At 39.3% G+C, this 24,857-nt stretch overlaps 1 pseudogene; it reads right to left on the bottom strand.

The window, feature by feature from the left end:
• LOC118241318 overlaps positions 1–24,857 on the bottom strand; it is a 59,339-nt pseudogene that overhangs the window by 7,376 nt on the left and 27,106 nt on the right.

The following is a 24,857-nucleotide window of genomic DNA, read 5'->3' as shown; positions in this document are numbered from 1 at the left end:
GAGAGACATTGATCAGAGGGCACCGTGTTCTGAGAGCCTTTCATGTTCTCAAGCTCAGTCTCATCAATTCTCTGCCTCGAGGTGCAAACAAAATAACATCACTATATTCATCTGGAGCACCAGATCTTTCTGCAGGTACATTGCAAACCTGAGTTCTTTTCCTTTAAAATTTGTGCCCTAAATGTCCTTTTACAACAGCATTCTAAGATGGAGTCAAGAGCTTTCTGGATTATGAAACAGCTACTCAGGAAACACCCCTTCTTACCAATAAATGTCCGTAAGCACCTCCTGTCACTGTAGACTTCCCAAAGCTACAAAAGGAAAAAAAGAGCTTTAAATCCCATGCCAGACAGATATGACAAATGGCAGAAACTGAAAGCAGTGCTAAAATGTCTTCCCAGGAAACAGTGCGTAAATGTTTGCGTGGGTTGGCTGGTGGACACATCCATGATCTCTTCTTAAATTCTGCTTTCAGCTATTTGAAATGATTGTTAGCATGGCTGAAGAAAGCAAAAGCAATCAGCAAGCTAGGGCAAATAGATCAAATTAATCACACTGCAGAGTGGGCTAAGAACAAAATGCTCCAAATTATGAAGATGACCCAACATTTGAACTCTGCTTTGCTGTCCTCTGTACAGAGCCGCCAATGATAGCCCAATGGTTAAGATACTTTGCTTGTAATCAGAAGGTTGCCAATTCAAGCCCCACTGGTGCCAAATTGCCACTGTTGGGCCCCTGAGCAAGGCCCTTAACTTTCAATTGCTCAAATTGTACTCAGTCAACATTGTAAGTCGCTTCGGATAATATCGTCAGGTAAATGTAAAGCAGGCAGTAATGACCTCTACTGACTAAGTTTGTCTAAGGGTATCTGAAAATAACTGACATCCAGTCAGGAAGACTTCTAAAAACAGCCAAGCTCAGTAAAACACAAGTCTGTTTTGCCATTATTCAGCTCTCCTTATACAGGCTTCCAAAAGTTTCTTGAAGGGTTAGAGGGATCAGATATTGCATGTAGCAACAATTTATTTTGCAAAAGTAAAAATCAATCACTCATCTTAGGTATAGAACCCAGCTATCTGTAACTTATTTTATTCGTATTAGAGGGCAACCGCTATAAGATTTTCAATGGCTGATGGCAATATTTAGAGAGTAGGGAGGCAGATGGGCAATATATAATACTGGTATAACTTTTTGCACCTTATAAAATACAACAATTTAATATTAACAACAAATGCGACCAAAAATTGCAGAATTTAAATGAACATTTAACCCTGTTATTGTCTGCATTATCTCTGTTGTAGATCTGCACTCTGTAGTGCACTTATTTAAAAAAAAAAATGTAGCAACTAAATTAGAAAAAAAAGCAACAATTTCCAAAGGCAATTCTAAAACTAACTTTGCCACAGGGGTGAAGGGTGGAGAGGGGGCGATCAGCTAAAGCCGACTGTCACAAAATGGCATTAATCAGCTGATTAATTGGTCGACTACTAATTTGTAACATTATTATTATTGCTATTGCAAAGTGGCCTTAACAGTGAGAAACGTACTACATAAATTAAATAAATGATCATATTCCTCACTGAATACCCACGTTCAGGAGCCTGTTAGGTGTAGGTATTCGGCATTATGCAACACATCCCTGCCGATACTTATAATAGTGAATGCTTATGAAAAACAATTACAGACAAAGAGTAATTGCTTAGAAAAACGATTTGTGAACCCCCCCAGCCACCCACCATCCTCAGAAACAGCCATCAGAATGAACACCACTTTGTTTTCCCCAGAGGCACGCTCAATAAGTCTGAGTGTGAGGGATAAAACCTACCTTGATCTTACAGTCCATAGAGCAGGAGAGAAGCAGGTGGCTAGACCCAGGAAACAACTAAATGGCGCTGACACCCTACGAGTGGAAGGTGGAGTGGAGAGGAGATGAGCCAACTGTGTGTGTGCACTTCATGTGCAATTAAACACCACCTGCTTTCAAGAGCCATTTACAAGGGCCACGAGGTTAGCTTCTACTCTTTCGCACACTGGCGTCATGGCCCACAAATGTAATGTTCAGTGCTGCCTTAATTGAGAGCTGCGTCCTGATTATTCTGTGGTTGCGTGTTTTGAAGGAACGAATGACTGCACCCAGTGTTGACCACATTTCCCACCATTAATAGAATGAGCCTGGACTGATGCTTTTTACACCATAACGAACAGTGGAGAAGTGGTAACAGAAGCATCAGGCCTTGACACGGGTACTGAAGTACTCTACTAACTTCAGTAGCACCCTGACCGGTTTTCTGTACATATTTCATGTAAAATGGGGGCATTTCAACAGCAAGCTCACTTTGCTAGCTTAAGTGCAAACACTTTTTGATTTCACACAGACATAATTGACATCACACAATGTATTCACATTCAAAGTTTAGATGCCAATACAATGTGACTCCCACAGACATCAACAGCTCCAAGGTTCTGGACTTGGGATTGCCACTGGGAACAGAAAAGAATGTGGGGGAGCTGATCTCAAATCAACATTCTGACACTTACTAAAATAAAGGAAGTGCTCTGAGGCTGACACACAGATGGAGAGATGAAGAAAGAAAGAAAGGGATAGAAGAAAGGAGGAGCAAGAAAAGAAGGAGAGAGACAGGTATGTTGACCTCCAGTGCTCCAGAAAACATTGTGACCAAGCTAAGGAGTTCACAAGTCTAAACGGCAAACACCAATCACGTTGAAAGCAGACATTATGTGAGACAGAGTAAATCTAATCCTAATCAAGACTTGAGCCAATTCATTAACTGCAAAATTAAAACCAAAATTATGTTTGTGTTTCTCTCACTGGCTGATGCTTCAGAACACTGCAAGTCACAAACGGGAGTATTTTTCATATGAACGTCCCAACCACTGCATACGTCCAGGGCCCTCTAATTGTAGCTGATAGCCCTGGTGAATGTACTCTGTGTTCTAACAAATCACAGCTACTCAAACTTCCTGACCAATCACAGACATGCATTCTAACTTTGTAATGTAATACACTACTCACAGTTCATTTAAATTAAAACTTGTGACCACAGTACCACTCTTAAGATAAATCTACAAATCAATTACATTATAGTATATTGATTGAATATACAATTTCTTTCCCTTTTTTAAAAATAGTTTATAAAGCACCCTTGGCTAGAAAAGTCCAATATAAATGTAACAATGATTTCATAGAGACTAAACTGAAAACAGGATGTATTCCAGCTCAAGTATTAGTGCAATCTCTATTCAAAATAGCTGAAATTAATATTTTGTTCATATTGTGCCACTTCGTAAAAACACTTCCATTCAAAAATGGCACCATGTAGGCAAGTAATTTCTCCGGATATTTCCCACCAAGCATAAAAGCATCCTCCTCTGTAATGCATTTCCCTTTCGCTCTCTCACTCCCAAATACATGCACAAAACTAATTTATCATTCCATCATCATTATGCACACCATTAGATAATTAATCAGAGTCGGTCTACTCTCACTCATAAATGCAGATGCGCACGCATGTGAACATGCGTGCACATGTGAATGCACAAGAACACACACATGCCTCCTCACCTTGGTGTGCCCGGTCCAGACGTGCAGCTGCTTCTTGGGCAGGTAACATTTGTCGGGTATTTCCGCCGAGCGCAGGTTAATGCCCACGTCCTGCGGGACGTGCAGGTACGAGCGGCCCTGGTAGTCATACGCGTCTTTGACTGTGGAGCGAAGACACATCAAAGGGTGAGGAAAGAGGCTTTTAGCCATTTCAACAAAAAGAAAATCAGAGAAACTTGAGAGGGATTATGGTAGTCCTGCTAGCTTTAAGAAAGTAACGGGAGCTGAACAAATTCATGCTGTGGACAAAAGTAAATCTGACTCTGTGAAGCGTAATGGGTTGGAACAGCTGCCATGTGTCTTACTGTGTAGAATGGTTTTCTCCTCAGCAAAGGCCTCTTCCTCATTCTTGCCTCTTTTCTGCCTCTTTGCTGTGATTTCGTCCAGCTCCTTCTGCTCCTCCTATCAAACAGAATATGACAGAGTGGGATCCTCAAAGTGCAATTGAAGTAAATGATATATAAACGCGCTGCCTAGGCTAAACCTAGCCTTTATGTTGTGAAGTAACGGCTAACAAATTTGGATTAGACAGCCTGCCAAAAGGTGCAAAGCAAGCAAAGATAAAAACAAAAACAAACAAAAAAGCCCAAGTGATTATCATAGAGTATAAAGAACCCATGTGGACAAACTCTGACCTCTGAAGGTTTGGCCACGTTCTTCTTATCCTGATACTTGGCCCAGGGCCCCAAGAAGCTGTCGATCTCTGACGCGTCTCCCCCTTTCACCCGCTTCCTCTTCTCCTTCTTTAGGCCCGACTCAAACTCGGTCAACCCTGTGGAGAACAGATGTGCACAGCTGCAAAGAACTGTCCAAGCAGCAACAGGGAAGGTGGGATGGGGTGGTTGTAGCTTCAGGCAGACCCACAACCAATTGCAACCAATGAGCAGAGAAAAACCAGGTCATGTCTAGTACCTTTCTTTTTCTCTGCTTCCTCCACTGCTCCTATGTAGCTGCTCGATGAGACTTGACTGCTGTCCACAGATGGTCTAACGCATACCCTATTAAAATATAGTGAGCATCTCGTGCTCAGAAATAAAGATTTAAACTAAGTATGAATATTTCATAATACTCAATATAACTGGTGTGGTGAGAATACTGACAACACTGGCTATTGCACCATGATCAAATCATTCTGAGACACAAATTCTCTTTAGTAAATGTAAAATATGCATGTCCCTTACCGAAAGTGGAAAACGTCCTTCTTTGTTGTTCAAACATGAAATCGTTGACATGGGCGGGCTCAGCATATCCAGAAAGCATGTTCCTTGGCGCAGCTATTTGCTGCGTTTTGAATGGATTAACTGGTCCAAACTACAACACACAGAGGACGGTGCTTTACGTTAAACAAAACACTGAAATGGTTCCTTTACCACATATAAACTCTCTTGACCGTGACCTTACCTTGGGTGCAAACATGGTTTCGTAAGTAGGATTGTAGAGGAGCTCTTTGAGTGAGGGATCAATGTGTGTGCCCGTCTCAACATCTTCCTGCAATACAGCAACACGAAGACATAGTAAATTAACAATCTAGATGGCCAACGAACGCTGGTTATTTAAGAAGTCAGGAAATAACGAAGCTAGGCAACATTAATGAAGGAAATTATTAAGATAGCCACCTAGCTAGCTACTTTGCAAGCTATTTACACAGTGTTACTTCATGATATTCTTAGTTACGCTAGCGTTGTTGTCTTTTAGGCGGCACACCACACTTCATGTCACCGTATATGAGTCCTATATAAAGGTTTTAAACATAACCACACGAAGAAACTCGCGTCAAATAAAATTTATCTAGGTAGCGTTAACTAGCTGACCAAGTTATTTAGCTAGGTTAGCTAACTAGCTAATCGAGCTACCGTTAGCGAGTAAGCTAGTTAGCGTTAGCTACCCAGACATGCTAGCCGACATGTAGCATACCTTGACGGCGACCTCAGGTGCTGAATTAAGAACAGATAAACTCGTCTTTCTTACAGATTTTAAAGGCTGAAGATGTGAGATTGCGTCTGGGTCTACTTTCTCGGGACTTGTATTGGGCTGATTCATTTTCTGATTCCGAATCACTGACGAGACAACCTGCCACTATCGGCATCTTGAGTGTTGTTGGTGTTCGTCACGAACATTAATATCATTCATTAATGTTGCCTAGCTTCGTTATTTCCTGACTTTTGATTTTGAACTTTGAAGAATACATCAGCTTTGATTAAATGATTGAATGTGATTTAGTAATTCAAAAGAATTCTGTTTTCACTTCTGTTCAAACTTCTGTACTGCCTCTAAGTAGAAAACATAAAGGAATTCACTTACTCTAGACTATATTCAATATTACATTATGTTACATAATGAACTAACCTATAACTCACTTAATCTAGTTAGTACACTGAGAGCACATTATAAGACTATATTCAATATTACATTATGTTACATAATGAACTAACCTATAATTCACTTACTCTAGTTAGTACACTGAGAGCACATTATCAGACTATATTCAATATTACATTATGTTACATAATGAACTAACCTATAACTCACTTACTCTAGTTAGTACACTGAGAGCACATTATCAGACTATATTCAATATTACATTATGTTACATAATGAACTAACCTATAACTTTGCCATCAAGGTTCACATTCATCATATTGACACTAAGACATCACAGCACGTCAGCTGCATATATTTAGCTAATAAATAATAAATCAATTACATTTACTACTGTTGTGTCTACTGTTGTGACTGTGATTGGAGGAATGACACTTCACTAAGAGATATGGAGATAAGAGAGAGGACCGTGATTGGAGGAATGACACTTCACTAAGACATATGGAAATAAGAGAGAGGACTGTGATTGGAGGAATGACACTTCACTAAGAGATATGGAGATAAGAGAGAGGACCGTGACTGGAGGAAAGACACTTCAATAAGACATATGGAAATAAGAGAGAGGACTGTGATTGGAGGAATGACACTTCACTAAGAGATATGACAACATCCTGAATGCTGACTCTCATTGCTGTTGAGTGCTTTGATTTTTTGCACAGGTCAAATAAACACAAAATGGTGTAATGTATGTGTGTGAGAGAGAGAGTGAAGTGTGTGTGTGTGTGTGTGTGTGTGTGTGTGTGTGCATCTGTATGTGTGTGTGATAGAAAGAAAGAGAAAGAGAGAGAGAGGTGGCAGTGTGTGTGAGCGGGAGTGAGGTGTAGTGTGTGTGAGAGAGTGAGGTGTAGTGTGTGTGAGATTATATATATATATGAGAGAGAGAGAGAGAAAGAAGTGTACACTAAGTGTACACAAATTTAAGCGGCCAATTATTTGCACTTTTTGAACAAAAGGATAAAAATATACCTCCCCCTTCTCTTTACTGCTCTCACTTAATTTAACACAGTAAATCTGTTGACCTGGGACTTCATTTAAGACAGTAAATCAGGGCAACAATGCTGTAGACCTTCACACACTCACACCATAACCTGGATCATAAATAACAACTGGAGAAAAGTGATGACAAAACAGCAGGTGTTAATACACAATGATGGTCTGATCAAGCAGGTATTAATGGACGTTTGTCCAAAGCTCTTTAGAAGAGAAAGTGAGATTAATAACAGAAGGCAAGACAGAGGACTGTGATTGGAGGAATGACACTTCACTAAGAGATATGAAAATGAGAGAGAGGACTGTGATTGGAGGAATGACACTTCACTAAGAGATATGAAAATAAGAGAGAGGATCATGATTGGAGGAATGATACTTCACTAAGAGATATGAAAATAAGAGAGAGGACTATGATTGGAGGAATGACACTCACTAAGAGGGAGAAGGATAAAAGACCCCAGAATTAAAGTTTCAGTTGATCTCAAGGAATTCCTTTGTAGTAACCCCTGCTGGTATCAGTAGTACAGAAGTTCATCTTCTGATTTTCTCAACTTCCTGAATGCTGACTCTCATTGCTGTTGACTGCTTTGATTTTTTGTACATGTCAAATAAAGACAAAGTGGTGTAATGTATGTGTGTGGGAAAGACATAGCGAGAGCGAGGTGTAGTGTGTGTGAGAAAGAGTTAGAGTATATGTGTGTGAGAGAGAGAAGTGTAGTGTGTGTGAGAAAGAGGTATAGTATATGTGTGCGAGAGAGAGAAAAGTGTAGTGTGTGTGTATGTGACAGAGTGAGAGTGAGGTATAGAGTGTGACAGAGGTACAGTGTGTGTATGTGAGAGAGATGTGTAGTTTGTGTGAGAGTGAGGTGTAGTGTGTGTGTGTTTGTGATAGAGAGAGAGAGAGAGAGAGAGAGAGAGAGAGAGAGAGGTGTACACTAGTAGCTGAGTGCTGTAGCACAGCAGGGTTCCAGAGAGGAAGGAGAGAACATGGGGTGTATGAGAGAAAGAGTGATGAAGGAGAGGAAGAGGAGGAGTGTGGTGCTGTCATGTGCTTCCGTCACACTTTCTTCATGCTAAGAGCTTTCCGCTCTTTCTCCGCCAGTTCTTTACACAGAGAACTTTCAGAGCTGCCCATTTGTTTCCTTTGATGCTATTACCCCTCAAACCTAAATACCCCCAACAGCCAAATAGCCCACTGACAGCCCCGCAACACCTACCCCAGAAAGCAGCTTTACAAATGTCAAAGTCCAAGCCCCCAGTGACTAAGACAAGGGTGACAGTGGCAAGGAAAAACTCCCCAGACCAAGAGGAAGAAACCTTGAGAGGAAACAAGACTCAAAGAGGAGGGGGGGGGCATCCTCCTCTGGCTGACATTGGACACTACCCCATAGCCAATTAGCCTTCACTTCAAATTACAACCACAGGTACTGCGGAACTTCTACACCTGCACTATCGAGAGCATCCTCACGGGGAACATCACAGTCTGGTTTGGGAATAGCACCAAGCAGGACAGACAAGCACTCCAAAGGGTAGTGCGTTCAGCAGAGCGCATCACTCACACGGAACTTCCTGACCTGCAGACCATCTAATACAAGCGGGGCCAGACCAAGGCCAGGAGGATTGTGAAGGACCCCACCCATCCCAACATTAGGCTCTTCTCTTTGTTGAGGTCAGGGAGGCGCTTTCGCTCCCTGAAGACCAAGACAGAGAGACTGAAGAGGAGCTTCTTCCCACAGGCCATTCGGGCCCTGAATCAGGGAAACTGATAAACTGTGGGGACCACCACCACCATGTAACATAACTGTATATATATAGATATTCTATTCCATCATGTAACATAAAAACTGTAAAAACTGTAAATATATCATTTTACAAATAGATCTGTACATTCTGTACATTGTGTACATATACATACACAACCATATACATTGTACATGCGAGTTGTACTGTGTATGACTGTGTATGTGACAAATAAACCACACTTGAACTTGAACTTGAACAGTCCTTAAACAACTACCCCATCAGCCAAACTGCCCTCAACCATTTCCCACGCAGCCTAATACCCCTAAACAACAATTAACCCATTAGACTAACAGCCCTCAACCACACTACCCCAACATCTAAATATCCCATCATCTTTCTCCAACTACCCCAAAAGCAACCACTTGGTAATTCCCTAGCAGCCATCTGGGACACCATAGCAACCATTTGGTATCATCCTGCCATTCACATAACAACTCCCTGGGAATGGCTTAACAGGTCAACAGTATTTCAGGATTCCATTTTACGTGCAAGAAAAATTACCCCCACAAAAATATATCCCTCAACATTTACCCTAGCGACACCATAGCAACCACATTGATTATACTAATAATCCATCATTTGTCATATTAAAAAAAGAATAAACTGATTTTAAAATCTACTCTACATCACATGATGTCAATGATTAAATGTTAAATGTAATCCTGCAATAATGCCGAAATCCTGAAATACTGTTAAATGGTATTTAAACATGAAATGTAATTTGCTGTGGAGTAGTTGAGGATGGGAGGATTCTTAGCTGTTGAGACATGTTGTAGCTAGCTTTAAATATACTGTCACCAAGTTTCCCCCTTTCATAACCAGTTACTCTCAATGTTTCTATACTTGTAATTTGTCTTTTTTCTAATGTCACTGAATAAGAGTCAAAGAATTTCCCCACATTATGGTGTCATTGTACAAGAGCCAAAATACTTCAAAGGAATGTTTGTCATTTACTTCATTTAAATCATTTTACATTTAGACTGGCTGCAGTTGCTCTCTGTATTCGCTGAATACAGAAGGTTATGATTTAGATGGTAAAAACCGATGCCAGTTTTATGAAGTATTTAAAAGGAAACAAAGGCTAAACCACAAATGTAATTCTTTAACTTACTTAGAGATGATGTGAGGTAATCTGAACATTCAGAAACATAAATGAGGACATCAGTGTACATTTACAGCATTTGCCGACTTACAGAAGTGCATTATAGTCTCTATCAAATACAGATCTTCATGTGAAAATAGAGAGGTCAGTGCCAGTAATACTCAGGCTAAAGTCCTGCTTAGAGTGCAACTTGGATGTGGGCTAAAATGTCATAATTATGTTATGAATAAGCTGTTATTAATTAATATGTTCTTAGTGTGTTGACACTTTTAATAGCAGCAAATACCTACATTACATGTGTTTAATCCAATGACATATGACCAGATGTAAATACATACTGAAGTTAGCTGACTGACTAACATGTCTTGCATAGAGTGAAAGTATCCATTGGTCTGTTTCTGTTTTATATGTGGACAGCTAACTCTTTGTATTCTGCACAACAATGCTTAGCTATATAATAAAAGCACTTCAGCTTCATATGTGTATTGTTAATTTTGCTAATTTACAAATGCTTTCAAGTATACTGGTATTTCCACATAATCTCAGTAACTTCAGAACCACCGCAGTTATGCAGAAATGGCAGTTTTAATAACTTTCTACTCACTTTTAATGGATCTGACATAGACCTATGGACATACAGACACATAAGCAAAATATTTAAACTTATCAAATTTCTCAAAAAAATATTCTTTTATCTTGCAAACAAAGTCTCAACTAAACAATACTGGCTTGTAAATATTTTTTTGATATCTTTCAACTCATATGACCCTGCTTTATATTAAGAGTGCATTTTGAAAATTTATTGAAAAAACAAATGAGCTGTCTACTGCTTCCAAAAGAAATTTGACAAAAAGTCAAATCACTGTCCATCTTAATATGCAGTCACTGTCCATCTTAATATGAAAGATTAATCTTACTTTTAGAAACTAACCTATGGAAAGAGAAACACAATTATCTTAATATAAGCATAATAATAATATATAATTATAAGCATAATATCAACATAGGGATGAGGCATTCCTTTGTTTACCCAGGTACAAATAAGCTCTAACTAATTAATATGTTCTATGCGTACTGTCATGTACCTACATATTTGCAATAATAAAATCTAACAGGTCACTAGCTGGTTTAAGGAACAAAATTCCTCTCGAATTTAAATGCAGTGTCTCTCGTTGCAAAACAAAATGAATCAAAACCTTTAAGACGAAACAACTCATTAAAATGCCTCAGACGTTTGCTGCCACTCACAGGCCTACATTTAGCTGCTAAACGGCCAGTTGTCAGGTGACTAATTAGCTCGCCTACCAAGCTCTTGGCAAACGATACGCAAGCAGACACCTGCACCCCCCTTGACACCCACAGTTTTAGATTTCATTAGGCATTGTTAGTTAGCCAGCTAGCTAATTTAACCAAATAAGACTGTAGCTGAATAAAGCAAGCCCCGGACCAAACATGCACACATTTATCAGGCTAACTAGCTAACATAGCTAGCTAATACAGTTAGCTAGGAGTTTTCTGTCATGTTCACAACGTTAAATAACTAGCTAGCTAGCTAATAAACATGACAGAATTACACCATCATAGATCCAAATTATACTTACAAAGAACAACACTCTTTTGTGACAGCTAACTAGCTACAATATTTGCTATTTGTGCTAAAATGTGTTCGTTATGCAAGTTAAAATATACAGCTGGCCGGGTAATTTAGCTAGCTGGCTAACTAGCTTAGCTACCTTTCTTGAGGTACATTAGCTAACTAGCTGGCTAAGTTAGCTGGCTAGGCTAGCTAAGATACCAGTTATAATAGAACATTTCGCTATTTATATCTAATAAAGTTCCTCATTCCTCAAAACATTTTTTGTCAAATTACAACGTTTATCTTTGTGTTATATTCTGTATGAACGTTGAATGATACTTATGGGAAATGCGCAGCCGTTTCGCTGCAAGTCGATAGAAATCGGTTGAGCTTTCTCGTACTTGGATGCACAAATTTCATTTTCTTAACGCGTTTAACATAATTAAACATGATTTAATTTTCATTTAAACAGCACAGACCCTCTTCTCTCCCTCACTCCCGCAGCCAGAACTATAGTGACAACTAATCAAACCCTCACCCACAACTACCACTCAGCCAGTAACCACTCAACCCTAATTATCCCCACAGATAAACAGCCCTCGAGCTCCTGTATATATTATTGTTAACTAGTGTGTATATTACTTGTTAACTAGTGTATATATTATTGTTAACTAGTATATATGACTTGTTAACTAGTGTATGAATTATTGTTAACTAGTATATATATGACTTGTTAACTAGTGTATGAATTATTGTTAACTAGTATATATATGACTTGTTAACTAGTGTATACATTATTAACTAGTATATATATTACTTGTTAACTCGTGTATATATTATTGTTAACTAGTGTATATATTACTTGTTATCTCGTGTATATATTATTGTTAACTCGTGTATATATTATTGTTAACTAGTGTGTATATTATTGTTAACTCGAGTGTATATTCCTTGTGTCTCTAGTTTTGTTGCTGGTTATTGTTCACTCATCCTGTGTTCACTGCACTAAGCCTCCATTTATATTATTGTGTTTTCCTTTCGTTTTCTGGCTCTGTCCGTCATTACATGTCGACCCCCATTCTACTGACCCTGATTTTGTTCCAGTATGTTCCAGAATACTTGCGTCCTCTCATTGGTCTGTTGCAATTTGCTTCTCGAATTTTCATTGGCTCTCCTGTTGCCATTCCGTTGCTGTGCTGTTGCCTTGTCTCACTTCTGCTTTACAGCGTGCGGTAAGTGAAGCCGAGCGCCCTTTTTACATTTTTCTCTTCGAGTCCTTTTTTTCTGGCTTTAATTCCCGGTCTCGGTACGTCAAGACTTTACTGTAAAAGTGAGATTTAATGGGCGAACCGCCCGAGTAAGCTAGCCGCTCGTTAACCTGTCTTTCATTTCTGTGTGAAATACAGTGTCTGACTATCTGGCTACATGACATGATTAAAATGATTTAAATGACTGATTAAATTCACCCAGCGCGCCTGGAGTGGTGCTTCACAACTCGAGATGGACTGTGTTGCTGCTTGTGTGGGGAGGTGTGTGTGGTGTGTGTGTGTGTGTGTGTGTGTGTGTGTGTGTGTGTGTGTGTGTGTGTGTGTGTGTGTGTGTGTGTGTCTGACTGAGTCACCGAGTGCCTTTGAACGTGACTCTTTTCTGATGGCTGAAATTATTCAATGAGTTCGTATGCAGGCAAAGTAAACATCAGATATGTTCACATTTATAGTTATAAGAATATATGATTAATATGAATTAATTAACACTTTCCAGATTAGGCAAACTGTCAACACACAAATTGAGAGATTAATTCTGATTCTCTTTGTCATGATGGGATTCTTGATGTAAACATAAATAAGTAAATAACCTCTGAAATATTTGGTGTACTGGTACAGGTGCTTGGTGATAACTAGAGAAAGACACACTTGACCAGCCCAGTATGGGAAGCAAACCACTGCCCTCACAAGGACATCCATCTGAACCACCACACTACAGAGGAGGTGCATAGGGTAGCTAGACAAACAACTGATAGAGCAGGGAATGCTTCCCTCAAAAAACCTAGACACACTCCACCATTTATTTACAGCATTTAGCTGACACTTTTATCCAAAGTGACTTGGACTTGTAGCTGAGTACAACTTTGAGCAATTGAGGATCTTTCTCAGGGGCAGCTTGGCAGTGGTGGGGCTTGAACTGGTAACTTTCTGATTACAAGTCAAATACCTTAACGACTGGGCATCCACTGCAGTACCACTGCCTACAGTAGCCCAACAACACCAACAACATGCTAACAAAACAGTATGAAGAAATTTCAATAGTTTCCATAGTAACCACTTCAATAACTACCACCATTCACAACTGTAGCATCACTCTGATGCTCCTTAATAACAAAATCCACCAAATAATAAACCATCATGACACAATAGTTACAGATGACACACAATCTACAGAAACAACACAAACACACACCTTTCACCTTTCAACTGTGTATGTATGAATGACCTCTTCATTACTGGTGTCCCAGATCGTGTAAACTCCACTATCAGATGATGCTGTTCTTCTCAGCTCAACAGCAGAGATGAACAACACTCCAGTGAGTGGCCATCCACTGTGCAGATCTGTCCACTAGAGGGGGCAGCTGCACCTGTGTTGTTATAAATCACCTCCACTGACTCTGATATGAGCAAATCCAACATCAGAGGTTTACCATGCTTAATCTGAACTGAAGAATTCAAAGCTGAAGAGAAATCCAGTCAGGAACTTCATTATAATATACAGTTGCTTTGATCATGTAAGTACAGAGCTGCAAATCTGATACCAAACATTAATGATAATTAATGGTTGTGATGTTTACAATTCTACATTCTACTGCTGTAATGATGCAACGTGCCCCTCCCAGGATCAATAAAGTTCTATCTGCATATATCTTTAATGCCTTGGTAACAATAACTTGGTAATCAATTGTATACACTCAGTCCGTAGATGCACATCGCAGATGCCTCTACTATTACAGGTTCAGATGTACCAGGTGCTCTTAGTGTAATCAGCATCAGTGATGGTGAGGATCTCCCTTCATGTACTGATCATGGGACATGTGAAATCCCTCCGTCGACTGGCAGGATGTCTGGTTACACTGAGCCAGAATGTCAAGTTGTTTATGGGACACAGTCCATGTGACCAGACCAGAACACGTCTGAATGCAGGGGAGAGTAGCAGCATCATGAAGATTCACCTTTAGTGAGCTGAGAGATGATGCAGAATGAAGAACTGGAGAAAAGGGGAAGACGGGGGATGGCAAACTTTCTGTTACACAACACACACTCAATACATTCAACAGCACACACTCAACACACTCAACAGCACACACTCAACACATTCAACAGCACACATTCAACACATTCAACAGCACACACTCAACACATTCAACAGAACATATTCAACTTTGTTCAGCTGCTAGATCTGAACCAGTCTTAACATTTGCATCAAATTAACACTACCTGCTAAAACATTTTATACATTTAATCTCACTACAGGCCACTGTAAGTGAGAAAAGCTCATGATTTATGAGGCAAGATCACTGCACAAGAACCAGTTCATACTTTCTGGCTGCATAAGTCATTGCTATACCAAAACACCTACTTTGAAATACTGAACAAAATTCCCAACTAACACCTAACAACCTAAGTCACTAACATCTTTGTGTTAGTCTCTAACACCAAAACATATCTAATTGTGCTGCATTACATGAAACATGATTGGAAAAAACTGCAGATACAGAGAGAGAGTGGAGAATACAAGGAGAAACTGTCCCTCTTCAACTTTATATTTGACTTGACTATAAAAAAATCAGAATTTAGTATACGCTAGATAGAAATTTAAACTTGAATAATCGGTTACAATTTGCAACCCTGGTTACTTATGCAGTGGTGCCAGCAGAAAATATTTAGTGGAGGACAGATGGGACCAGTGAACATCTTGTGGTGGTACACTAAATTGTGTTACAGCCAGAGGGTTAGCGTTGTGGTAGTACACTAAATCAGCATTAGTGATGGTGAGGAAGAGATCTCCCTTCAGGTACTGATCATGTGAAATCCCTCCTCTGACTGGCAGGATGTCTGGCTACACTGAGCCAGAATGTCAAGTTGTTTATGATACACAGTCTATGTGACCAGACCAGAATTCGTCTGAGTGCAGGGGAGAGTAGCATCGTCATGAAGATTCACCTTTGCTGAAGACTGTGCAGATACTAAAAGAGAGATTATGAAAAGGGGATAAAAAACATTCATGAACTATAGTTTGTTCACCATGTGACCATGAAACACTGAGGAGACAATAGAGAACCCAGTCAGTACTGTATAGAGGAGACAGGAGAACCCAGTCAGTACTGTACAGACTAGAAAGGAGGACCCAGTCAGTATTGTACAGAGGAGACAGGAGAACCCAGTCAGTACTGTACAGAGGACACAGGAGGACCCAGTCAGTACTGTACAGAGGATACAGCAGAACCCAGTCAGTACTGTACAGACTAGACAGGAGAACCCAGTCAGTACTGTACAGGCTTAAAAATGTAAGTTTTAAAAACAAAATATGGTAGTCAACTGCAGTCCTGTAGAAACATGATTAAAACATTAGCCCCCCCTAGAAACAGGACGAAACCATTAGATCACACTAGAAACAGGAATAAACCACTAACCCACAGTACAAACAGGACTAAACCAATAATTTACAGAACAAGCAGGACTAAGCCACTAAACCACAACAGAAACAGGATTAAATGACTAACCCATGGTTTAAATAGTCTACCTTTAGCATTTAGCCTTTAGCCTGTTGTCCTGTGTTTCAATAGGCTGCCTTTATCCTTTAGTCTTTAACATTTAGCCTATAGCCCTCTTAGCCTCACCTCAAAGTCTTTTAGTGCAAGTCACAGTCAAATCTAAAGTCACTAAAAATGTTCAAAGTCAACTTCAAAGTCATTATTCACAATTGCAAGTGAACATACTAGTTAAGAAAAAAACTATTACAAAAACCAGGAATTTGCATAGAAATGTGAATTGTATGATAGCAGCTGTAATGTATGATTAAATAAAAAACATCAAGGTCATGGAAATAAATACAAACTTGCATTCTGGTTTTATTTAACTCATATAAATTTGTATTTGTTCATATAATGTATTATTCTTATTTATTCTCTGAACTCAGACTCATTTGTGGTGTGACATTAGACTTTTTTGTTAACATTGGGCACCTGCAGGCCAAAGCAAAATTTTATTATACAGACATGGTTGGGTTTATCTTGAAAAATGTGAGAAGTGTGTCAGTGGAAAGCACAATTAGAAAAGTACTCGACCAGTTTATAAGGAAATTGACAATTGTTGGCTCTACAAGCTTTGTTTTCTTGAGAAATGCTTAAAAAGATTATGTCTGCTATAAATAGGGCATTTCCTGATATTAGAGGTGGGGCCAAAATAAACAATTCAAAATAGTTTCTGCTCATGTAAAGAATCTTTCTTGTTCCACTTAAGGATTAATATTAAAATATAAAGGAGCACACAGTCCACACACACAAAAAAACCCCATACAAAATTAAATCAGTGTAGGTTATCTGGCATGTGTGATGGTGGTGGCACAGAAAAAGTGAGAGACAAAGATAAACTAACGTGCTCTTTATTATCCATGACAAACAACGTAAGTGGTAAAGTAATCCACAGGGATGCTACAAACGCCGAGTTGCAATGCACCGAGGGAAGTCTGTAGTATCCTTGACCACTAATGCACAGCGTTGTTTTTCAGGACCTGCAGGTGTATAAATAGTGAGACACAGTGATGAGAAGTAGGTGTCTCCAATCAGTATTCAGGTGATTGAGAATCGGGTAGAAAAATGGTATGGCCCCCATCTGACGTGGGCATGTCCCTCTCAGTGGTGGACTGGCCACCGTGACAGCATGCATACATTTTAACGATATTGGAAAGAAAAACATTTGCAAATATCTCAAGTTTACTTGAGAGACTAATTGAGAATAATTCAAGAAGTTCCTTATAGTTTAGAAGCCTAAAGATCCCCTTGAAACTTTAATTCAAATGGGTTCTTTGAGGAATCCCAAAAGTTCTTACAGGCACATCTAAAAGCACTGGGGAACATTTGTGTTCTTGGAGGAGCCCCTAGGTTCTTGGAGTAATCTTCAAGGAACTACTCATTTTTACTGTGTAGGACAGACTAAAGTAGATAGTTAGCTAATATGCTAATGGATTTGAAAAACTTTATGAAAATGTTTATGAAAATACAGGCCTTCATGACCGTTTAACGGCAAAGACATTGAATTTGATATTTTTGCAGTACTATGCAGTAGGCATTATAAAAAATGGACTTGGGTAAGTTACATACATTTTTATTTCAAACAAATTAATAAATAAATGAACAAATATATTAGGAAATCACATTCTGAGAAATCTAGCTAAGGGTTTAAAAAACTATTTCTGTTTTCACACAATTGTTGAGTTTACCATCTACAATTTTTTGTAATTAACAATCACTTAGCATCATTACACTAGCTTTGTCCAAATAGTTTTTAATGACTATTCCATTCACAAACAGATGTTCCTGCACATATTTTGAAATACAGAGGTCCCATGAAAAAATAGTATGGGTATGTTTATTTTTAAAATCATTAGAAATTAAGAAATATTGATATTATTTGTTTTTGTATTCAGTGTCCAGTTATGCAAACTGCCTCCAGGTGCAAACAAACCATATACAATACAACTGGTTTAATGGCCTCGTGTCCTCGCAGATCAGGCAGCCACACAAACCCCCAATAGCAGGGCAGACTTTGGGTTATGGAACAACATAAAAATATTTAAAAAGCTCTCTTACTGTGGCTAAAAACTGTACACATAGGGGTCATAGGGGTCAAAACAAGCTTCAAGATGTACAACATACATATGAAATATAATTGGAAACATTGTCATCTAGAAAGCAGAACTAAAGCCACAGATGCAGCACATTTCATCAGGACCTTCACTGAGAATGACCTCAACAGCATTAAACAACGTTGCAAAAGAAACAAAGTAATACAGCAGGATTTTGATTGTACCAACAGGTTGTTAAATATCATGGGATGAGAAGGCCATCTACAGTGGACATGTGAAGAGAACATGTAGAACATTTCACCAACAATTCTCTCATCTCTGACTGGGTGCCACTATTCCACACTGAACATAAAATATAAAAGAAATGTTTCAGTAACTATAAACTGATTAATTATCATGGACAGTCCTCAATACACCTGCCTGTAAATCTTTTACCAGTCATCTCAGTAGCTTTGCCAGATCTTGAGTACAATATACTATACTTGGAAACAAAGGTAAGACAACAATGGTAAAACATTCAGTGACTGGAAGTTCATCGTAATAAGTTGCTGGCTGACCCAAAAAGTTGGGGTTTTTGTTTTGTTTTTTAAAATAAACACCCTGCTGTGACACAGCTCACAGGTGATGGTACCAATCCTTTCAAAAAAGCAAGACTTACAGTGTGTGTGTGTGTGTGTGTGTGTGTGTGTGTGTGTGTGTGTGTGTGTGTGAAGCCTGAGAGATAATCACACCTTTTCTAAATTTATTTCTACTCCATAAAAAAAACGTTTCTTTTTCACAGACTAAGGTGTGACGTTCCCATCAATGGACGTTACAAAGGCACTTTTGATCATTTTAAGAAAGTAATGTTGAAATGGAAATATGTAAATACTGTTTGGATTAGTGATAAAAGAGTGGGATTGATTATTTTAGCACCTAAAGTCACATTAATGCTAAATTGAATCGATGTATTTGGATGTAGGTGGGATTACATAGGGGTTAATGCTATAGTGGGATTAACGCTGTAGTGAGATTGATGGCCGTAGTACATTTCCAGTTCCAGTTCCAGTATGAGACCCCATGGCCAGCAGATGCCTGAGGGTGTGAGCTCTCCTGTTCACTATGAAGGTCTACATTTATCCTCCATTACAGCCTCTCACAGGAAGATTCATTACAGTATATACACACACTGTCTTCAAGGGGTCATATTCAGAGCCTGAATATACACACCCTGTCTTCAAGGGGTTGTATTCAGAGCCTGAATATACACACAATGTCTTCAAGGGGTCGTATTCAGAGCCTGAATATACACACACTGTCTTCAAGGGGTCATATTCAGAGCCTGAATATACACACACTGTTTTCAAGGGGTCTTATTCAGAGCCTGAATATACACACATTGTCTTCAAGGGGGCGTCTTCAGGGGCAGAAGAATCACGCATTTCCTCATCTATTATAACGAATTAGATTTGTGTGGTTAGATTGGTTACTTTAGTTTAACTGTGTGCACATGTGAGATAAATATTACTTACAGTAGTAAGATGAAAAAACAAAATAAATAACATGAAAGAAACGAAACAGCCGCTCCACCCTCCCAGTATTTAACAGGATATATTAATCCAATAAACTGGTCCTAGTATTATATTCAGTAGTCAGGTGGTAATAACTCAGATACTGAATGAAGTGGTACTCTCATCAGTGTGTGTGTCACAGACTGCTCCTCCCCCATAAGTCACATGGTACAGCCCACCGCGTGCAGGGGCATTCACAAATGTACTGTGTCTCTGTTTGTAACCATGCCCCCCGGGATTGCACACACATGTAGAGGGTGTAACGTATGGAGGCTTAAGCAGGATGCGGGGACGAGGCACATTGAAACAGATGTTTATTAATGCACTTAACAATAAGACGTAGCACGCAGGCTAAGGTTTCAAACACCGACAACATCAATGATAAGACAAGAGACACACGACAATGACATACAACAAGGATCAGGTGAGAAGCACAAGAGGGCGTGGCGATGCAGATGAACACACATGGAGCTGTTTGTGCGGAGAGGGGCCATACCGTGACAGAGATGTTAATGTTAAGGTCTTGTGTGTCTATTTAAACTGTCCATGTGTGCTCCCTTTGTTGGTCATTCTCACGACTTTGTGTTTACATCAGTCTGTATGTACATCGCAGCAGTAATGTGGGTTTGTGTTTCTTCCTTATTGATGTGTATGTGTTCATTGTGTTCATTGTGTTAAATATTTAAGTATGTTCTCCGTAGATGTTATATGCGAGTGCCACTGTTGTCCACATTTTATGTTAATAAACGTCTTTCAGAGACGAGGGGGTCTGTGCGTCCTGCTCCGCGCCCATTGGCACTCACATATAACATCCAACGTTACAGTGTGAGTGTTTGTAAAAGCTGATATCTGTCTGTAAAGCATCCTTGAGTCTGAGAAATGTATATAAATGTATATATTATTATGTAACTAATAAGAGGAAGGGGAAGAGGATGAGGAGGAGGAGGAAGAGTCTACTCTGATGTGCAGGGTTCCCCTCCACTAGAACCTCTTCATGTAGGAGACGTTCTACTGTACAATGTAATCAGTGTAGATGGACCACACACAGGTGATGTATTTTCTGTTTATTAAGTTACGTAAAACAACAGGAACGGTTCATATTACTGGACAGTAAATGAGTTTATTATTCCAAACAGTGAGTTTCACTATATTTTGATTGTCTTCATAGTGAAGTATATAGTGAAGTATATAATGAAAATATAAAACAGCAGATTATAATAAATACTCACCTTTTACTGGAGGCAAAGTCTTGTTCTTTCCTACAACACCAGATTTATAAGCAACCAAAAATCACACAGAGAGAAACATAAAGAAAATTAAATCTTGCAATTTGATTAACACATGAGGTTACCTGAGAGTATCCTGAACATGACTGTGCTCAGGCAGGTTAAAGTCTTACCTTCTACGGTGACTCTAAAGGTGAATACAGTCTCCTTATTCCTGATGTCCCATATGATGTAAACGCCACTGTCAGACTCTTTCAGCTCCTTCAGCTTCAGACTGGAACTGAATGACACTCTCTGCTCATACTCAGACACACTGAATTTCACAACCTATGACCTCACATAATCTGACTGCGTTTGGACTGGCATCACTAGTCCTGTTAATAAACATCTCCACTGGCTCTGAGATGGGAGCATCCAGTATAAGAGATTCTCCAGAGGTAAACTGCATGGAAACCTCAGGAGCTACAAGGGGACACACACAGTGGACATTTCAGATTCTCTGTATAGTTCATTAGCTGTAGTGTTACCTGTAGTTAGGATGGGACGGTCGACACTGACGTTTTTGAAGCACAGCGTTTTGAAACGCTGATCCGGTGTGGCTCAAAACGGCCATGTCACGTGACCACAGGTGAACTAAGCTTGTGTTTCTACAGGTGTTATACAGTACCTGCTGCTCCTAGCTTTGACTGACAGTGTCTGAAACAAACAAACACACAACCCTACAGAGTACATGTGAACCCACACACAACCCTACAGAGTACATGTGAACCCACACACAACCCTACAGAGTACATGTGAACCCACACACAACCCTACAGAGTACATGTAAACACACAAAGCCCATGAGGCTATTTATCCCAGTAAACATACTGGCCTTTTGTTAATAGATTATCTTTCACATATTAAACATGAAACTGAAATACCAATAATTTGAAATGCCTTACAGAACATAACAGAAAACAAACATTTACTGAAAAACTATTTGAAAACTGTTGTTTGGTGATTTCTCTGAAATATTAATTGATCATATGTATTGGTAACCTGGCATATCCCACCAGAATAATATCTAGGCTAATTAGTTGGGACTGTTGTTTCACAGAATAGCACTATCAAGATTTGATTAAAGTGGCCAGTAGCTGTCACCATGGAGATGAGTGTCAGATTGTTTCTGTTGAAAAGGCCCAGAAATGATGTAAGATTTATAATGTGAATTCATATTAAATGAATATTAAATATTTTTCCTTTATAATTCAATTATCTAGTCAAACTCTGTGTCATTGGCTAAAGATATCAGTTATATTGTTGCATGCATTCAGGCATCATTTCTTGCAGGAAGCAGATGGTGTTTAGTGTTACCCAAACAGCAAAACTCTGCTTGTGTTACTGTGAGTTCATATTGTTTTTTTGTGATGAAAAAACAATTTTAGTTGATGTTTACAGTTGCTAACGAGTAGACAAACTACTCCATGAGCTCTCTGTATAGGTTTAGTTTCATGTTTTAGCATTTACCACATTTCTCCTCTGGTAATACTTTGTTTCATATCAGCTGGGAGATGTACTTCCTTTGTGTATCAGTCCTTGAGTTTGGGAGGTTTAATCAGTAGTTTAAATGTTAGTTGTGTCAGTGCATTTCTTGGTTTATCAAGTCACTGAGTCAGTTCTAGAGATTTGCCGCTAGATGGCACCCAAGCACCAGTTACTGTATATTGATCTCACTATAGACATTACAATCCACTGTAAAAGGCTTTTCTGTGTATTGTGCAGGTTGTCATTTACAAGCAACATTGACATTTAAAGTAATATCTGTATTTGTGCTTGATCTCTTAGCATTATTACCCTATTCCCTACTTCAGTTCTGTAACATCAAAGCCCATACCTGTTATTACACCTTTGAACTCAGTATGGCTTTAAGTGTTCTGGCCAACAGACCAGGTTGAACACAGTTATAAAGCCAACCAGTGCCAGTCATCCCAGTCCCCTACAGTAGTCTTTACTACACTTTTGAGACCTTGAAACTATTTTCAACACAACTGCTTCAAACATCTCAGTGTTTCGCAAAGCCTCACTTTTCCCACCACCACCTATAGTGTACTGTAAATGTAGTGAACTACTGATGTACAGATTAAGGACAAAGATACCACCACCTATAGTGTACTGTAAATGTAGAGAACTACTGATGTACACTGATTAAGGACAAGGATACCTCCACCTATGGAGTACTGTAAATGTAGTGAACAACTGATGTCTGTTATATGCCCTTAATCAATGTACATGTTGTCAGGTTCAGTATCACTATTTCAGCTGTACCCAAATGTAACAGTGACAGAATGTTAATGCAACAAGTAACAGAATAAACAAATCTTGTGCTGAAGAAATAAGCATTACTCTGTAGTTTTTGATTGACAAAATGGTAACATGGACATAGCTATAGAGCTGTGTATTAATAAAGTCACAGCATAACACAACTGAAACTATAAATCATCACTATAGTGTCTTGCTTCAATGCAACTGCACCACTTTATGTTCCAGATAATTTCCATGATGAAATGTCATAGTGATATATTTCACAGACTAGCGTTGATGGATTCTGTCCGTCATCTCGCTAGCGTGTACCCTGTGTAGTGTTCTGTCTTGCTCAGGACCCAACAGTGGCAACGGTGGGGCTTGAACCAGCAACTTTCCAATTATAAGTCAAGTTCCTTAACCACTGAGCCTGGTTTTATATTTGACTCGTTGTCTCTGGTGTGAGAGTGTGTGTGTCAGAAATTATGCGGTTGCTCTCTTCCCGTCATGCACAGATTAAAACACCATATGTATCACTAGTATAAATACATGTGTTCTCTATAGATTAATGTGCCGTATGCAGTGAAAAGCTTTGAATCAAGTAAATTTAAGTTGAGAACTCAGTGTAAATATGATGAAATTACACTTGAATTTCTTTGTCATTGGGTGTGTTACATACTGGTTGTGCTGGTTGCTAATTGGTGTTATTTGGTGCTTTGGCAGTTGACGGCCAGTGTGCACATATTTGGGGCCATTACGCGTCAGAATAACACTCCAACATAATGTGCACATATATACGGTCTGTTACGGTATCTGAGTGCTCAGAGTATCACTCCAGGGCCTGAGGGAACTTTGACGCATATATGAGAGCTTTATGTTCTCATCCACATGTATGTTTCATACAACTTTTTTATGTGTCTATATTTTTATATGTTCTTATTCTTCCACTTTTTATCTATTTTATGTAGTCTGTTTCAAATGGCAACAGACAGTCCTACAATATTTCACTACATGTAGTACTGTGTGTAACTTTTGTGACGAGTGAGACGCACAGACTCCCTCCACTTTGTGAAACATTTACTGACATTAAACATTTAAGACAAGGGCGGCACTCACACGTTACATTAACAGGGAACAAAAACACTCTTAACCACAACACTGGCTGCACAAACATGGATACGAACATGCCGCTAACAATGACCAACACTGAGACGCGCACTGGCGGGTTAAAGAGACGGACAAACTCAACGCTGAACCCGGGGAGGTGCGCGTCATCACGGGGGCGTGGCCCCCTGCACCACGTGACTTACGGGGGCGGAGCAGTCCGTGAGAACAAATATCATAGACACAGTGAAGGTCTCCACAGGGCTTTGGGAATTAAGAACCAGCACTGAAAACCTTTACAAAATCATTCACCAAATGGGAACTGATATAATATTAATTCATTAATACATTTAAAGCATCCAGACTT

Source organism: Electrophorus electricus, chromosome 5 (assembly GCF_013358815.1).
Source record: "Electrophorus electricus isolate fEleEle1 chromosome 5, fEleEle1.pri, whole genome shotgun sequence".
Classification (NCBI taxonomy): Eukaryota; Metazoa; Chordata; class Actinopteri; order Gymnotiformes; family Gymnotidae; genus Electrophorus; species Electrophorus electricus.
This window is presented reverse-complemented; position numbering and strand designations above follow the sequence as displayed.